Source organism: Papaver somniferum, chromosome 7 (genome assembly GCF_003573695.1).
Source record: "Papaver somniferum cultivar HN1 chromosome 7, ASM357369v1, whole genome shotgun sequence".
Lineage (NCBI taxonomy): Eukaryota > Viridiplantae > Streptophyta > Magnoliopsida > Ranunculales > Papaveraceae > Papaver > Papaver somniferum.
The window spans coordinates 59,591,565-59,596,816 of NC_039364.1; positions in this window are offsets into that span (position 1 = coordinate 59,591,565).

Consider the following 5,252-nt stretch of genomic DNA (forward strand, 5'->3'; position numbering starts at 1 on the left):
CCTGGAACCTGAGTCATGGAGATTTGGGGTCAATAAAGCCCATCCGGGAGATGCACCTTGGATTCTCAACCTAAGCATATGACTTAGGTTGGGCGACTAAGGTAATAAGGACTCTCCCAAGGAGTGCAGAATCTGATCAAGGTGCCGAGGTACACGGTTGAGTCAAGAATGCCAGGGGCGTTTGAAGCGTCCTTTCCATTCTTGACAAGTCTTGGCTTATACTGCACTCGGCCCGAAGAAAACCCCACTTAGGGTGCAGTCTCGTAACCATAATCCCTATAGGTAAAAGGGATAAGAGTCTGCGAAAACAACTGGTTGTTGTTAAGACCGGATGGGAGGATCTAACCTTGTATGGTAGAAGTACGCCTCCTTGAAGGGGCAACCAGGGGGGAGATAAGGGCGGCACCCTCCATTAGGGAGCTGATAAGTGTCTTAAGACGCAAATGTCATGAGGCTTTTTACCCGCAAGGGTATTAAGGCTTGTCATATTTGTGCAACAATCCTGAAGAGGAAATAATACTAGAGAAAAATATAAGACGAGATCAATGGGTAATTACATGAAAGTGTGAAGACGTCCTGCGATTTCGTCGCAAGACGGCAATGTCATGGGGCTTTATTTTCGCAAGAATATTTAGGCCTTTCATATTGTCGCAACAATCCTGAAGAGGAAATAATACAAAAGAAAAAGTTAAGGCAAGATCAATGGGTTTTTGCATGAAAGTGCAAAGACGTCCTGCGATTTTTTCGCAATGACAAGAGGTGGCAAAATAATACCTTTAACTAGGAAGGCAAAATAAGACCACATAATAAAATGAGTAAGCAAGTAAGCTTGCGAGAATGATTATATGTAAGCAAACAAGCTTGCGAATATGTACATGGAAATGAAACTGAGGCAGTGAAAATGCCGCAAACTTGATATTATGATCATACTGTTATGAGATACTTATAGTGCAGGAAAAAGGAAAGATGAAACACAAATAAGAACTTGCGAGGAACAATAACTACACGAAGAGGAATGCATACACTAAAGAAAAAGCCATATAAATGGAGAATGGAGGCAATTTAAAGCTACATCAATTTTAGCGTGCAAAATGAGCTAAGTAACGCAAACATTAGCTATACATTGCAATAGATAAGCATTCTCATCATACAAACATCATACTCGCATCATAAAAGCATTGCATAAGCATTTCATAGCATAAACATCGCATACAGATTTCATAACATAATCATCACATAAGCATTATATTCGAACAAGTACTTTACAAAACTGTACGGAATAATATTGCAGAACTTCACAACAATATCGCAGAATTATTCAGAATTTCGCAGAATGTGTCAGAATTTCGCAGAATTATTTAGAATTTCTCAGAATTTTTCAGAATTTCGCAGGATTATTCAGAATTTCGTAGAATGTGTCAGAATTTCGCAGGATTATTCAGAATTTCGCATAATGTGTCAGAATTTCGTAGGATTATTCAGAGTTTGTAGGATTATTCAGAATGTGTCAGAATTTTTCAGAATGTGATTATTTCGCAGACGATATGATCATTTCGCTCAATTATTTCGCACAATTATAAGCAACTTGAAGAGATTATACTATCGCATGAGCACAAAACATGAGACAGAGGAAAGATGAGAGTGAAGAAACAATTCGCACATTTAACATTTTCTCAAAGATTCTACCCTCATAGATAAAGAACAGAAGAAACTATGGATTACCAAGAAAACATTTTATGTTCTTTATCTTCTCGGCAAGAATCACCAAAAATGGAGTAATAATTTCGCACGAATAGAGGAAATACTTATTATTCTCATTCAAGGACGGATACTTCTTACATTTCGAGAATTGAATATTTCTTATACTTCTTCAAGGATACTTCATACTTCGCATACTTCAAAAGATGATACTTCTTATTTACTTCGCAACATTCCGGAACTTCACAAAAAAATAGAGGCAAGTACGTACTTTTCAAATCCAGTATTCTTTCGCTCATTCCTTCATCAACAAAGATTAAAGACTACTCCAACAACTTCAACAAGATGGATTTTTCCTTAAAGATTGCTCTTCAAGCAATATTCAAGAAAAAAGAGGCAAGATGTAGGATCCAAATATCGCACAATAATAAGATCTCGCGAGAATGTAGGGAAGCTTGCGAGAGAACGTAGCATGTGTGAAAATTAAGATCCAACGTGAGCCTGCGAGAAAATCGCACGGTGATTCCGAAATTAGGGGAAATGTTAGCTGTATCCCACCACATATGAGTTGTCATCCACTATGTAAATATCTATATAAAGAGAAAGGTAGGAGAGAGAAAAGTAACTTGTATTATTATTATCTTCTTATTCTTCCCCAAAAACCAGAAAAGAGAGAGTTCCAAATACTCATTAATGGAGTCTCAATGTAATTCATGTGTAATTCAATGATCATAGTGAAACCTAACCCCGTGGATGTAGATCAAATTGATCGAACCACGTAAATCTTATGCCTTATTTTCTATTTTCATTATTTTTATCTTTATTTTCATATCAAATAAGTTTAGATCTAGAAATCATAGTCATGATAATACAAGGGGTGTGTTGTAGGATTTCCTGCAACTACATCCTTCAAACTCGCAAGAAGAGCCACCAAATTTCTACCCAAAGTAGGTTGTCCATGCGAGTTATAAAGCCCTAAATTATGTTAGCAGCAGCATATTGCTTCCACAAAACGATCTTGGCTGCCCAACTACATCAGCCGAATTGACCGACCTGGATTCAATCTCAATCAACAGGCAAGGTGCAGATACGCTCACCAGCGGCCCAGCTATTGTGCTGGCCAGACGAACATCTCCCAACACAGCGCCAACACCAAAAAACGTTGGGCCAAAATAGGTTGGCCACACGGCTTTTAATCTAAATTAAATCAGTGGCAGCCATTAGCTGCCGCAAATCATCTCGGTCGTCCAACTTTGCCGGACGAATTGGCCGGACTAACTCCTATTTTAAACATCCAACAAGATGTGGCCATGATCAACGACCACTCCCCTTCCATAAGCTGCAAACGGCCAAGCCATGACTTGCCCATGTGGATCTCAAACGATCGTCCAAAAGGGGTTGGTCGCGATGTTTACATGTATTTTAAGGCAGTCATAATTGCCGCAAATCATCTCGGTCGTCCAACTTCGCCATCCGAATTGACCGACCTAGATTAAATCTTAGGCGACCAATAAGATGTCATCATAGTTTCCAGCCATCACTCTACTATAGGGACCGACCGGGCAACCTTTGGCGTGTATAAATAGCTCCCAGTAGCTTCCTGAAAATGGTCGGTCATGCTCTTTTTAAGACATTAGGTTCCGCGACCAACCAAGACAGGCTCAAATACAACGACGTTTCACGTGCATCAATTATTTTGAGCTTCTTGCTTAAAACCGATGCTCTACATGCATCGAATACATACGATATTATATGAGTATCGGCTTCACAAATAACTTAGTTATTTGACCTAATAGTGCCACATGCTATTCTTTGCGGCAGGTCTCATGGCTTGGCTCGTCACACATGACTACCAGCCACTTAGTTTGCGTGTGATTGGTCAGAATAACTAGACAAGACCCACTCAGAAACTTGCTACATATTTTCTATGAAATACTCGAGACATCAAACATGTCACAAACTGGGGGATGTTCATCAAGGTATTAGTCTGGCGATTTACAGCGTGCGGCGTGCAATGCGCCCATTACGAGAATGTGTGAGGAAAGAATTGACGGTTAACAGCAGTAAGAGAGTAGTGGGTGTAAGGCTGGCCAGTATTACCTTATGATGGAAACATGATGGTCACCACCTTTTACACAACCCCACTTCTCCACTAATTAACTGTCTCCACTTCCTACGAGATCAGGGTGCGCTCAATCATGACTTGTATAAATAGTTTTCAACCTATTTCGACAGACAACAACGGTTATCAACACAAGTATCCATAAAAATACCAAAGAACTCATAGATTACATTCCGCAAGCGAGTTCCACATTCTGATACAAGTCATAAAACAACCGCACCTTCATAGTTAACCATTCTGATCTCAACACCTTCTTCGCTTTCCTCCCTAAGATCAACCCTTCTCTTTCATTTTGCGACTGAAGCAAGACTGGAACGACCATTTCATGGTTTAGGCCAGAATTGTACAGATTGATCTCTTGAATCTAAAGTATTCCCTTGCAGTGCATTTGTTTAGGGTCTGGATTCGTTTCTCGGCGGCACACCCAAATTTACCAAAACCAGCAGAATCAGTTGGTACCCCAAAACAACGCTACATATATTTGTAATTTTAACCAAACTCGTACGGGAAGGATGAAGCATTTGGACTACGTTTCATGGCTACAGGAACAACTCGAAGAACTTGAAGGCAATTCCATGATAGATTTCCGTAGGCTGGCACTTGGAGTTACCATGGATCCTTGTACCAGCTTCAGAGAAAGTTCCAGAGACACTAACCTTGTCGACGATGATACTACATACTACGACATTCTGCAAGATATATTTGAAGTGTACTATGAAGTTTTCACAGAAGTTGTTTTTAACTGTCATTGGGTGCGAATGAAAGACAAAGTAAGGAAATTATATGTGGATAGAGATACAAACTCGAGGTTTGTCAACTTCGAAAGGTTTATGAAGAGCTCAAGAGAAACCGACGAGCTATTCATCCATGCTTCTCAATCTAGACAAGTTTTTTACTGCCAAGATGTGACAAGGAATCTTTGGAATTTGGTTTTGGAATCTCCTATAAGACCACACCCCAATAAAAACGCTTATAAAGATCCATTTATGTTTACTGGAGCCGCGAATGAAGCTCCGTCAATTTCGACAACTGTTGGAGATGATGGGTATTGGAATGGATATGCTCAGGACAATGATGAATATTGGGATCAATATGCTGAGGTAAAAACTGTTATTCAGTTCCCTGTTTAGTTAAATTTTTTTGTTTTTGTTTTTTATGTACATGGAGATTTGAACATTGATTCAACTCTTGATGTTTTCAGGAAACTACCTGAATGTGGATTGTGGCATATACGCAATCATAAAGTTTTGTCGAGGTATGTATCTTTATTAATCTTCTAACCTTGGTACATACATCCTTTATAAATCAGTAACTATAATTCGATATACTTGGTGGTTTAGATCCTATTAGGGTTGGAAAGATTGTGTTTATGTTAGGCATATTAGCTAGTAAAGCTAAGAGGTATTCTCTAGAAATTAGGTATTTGGAAATG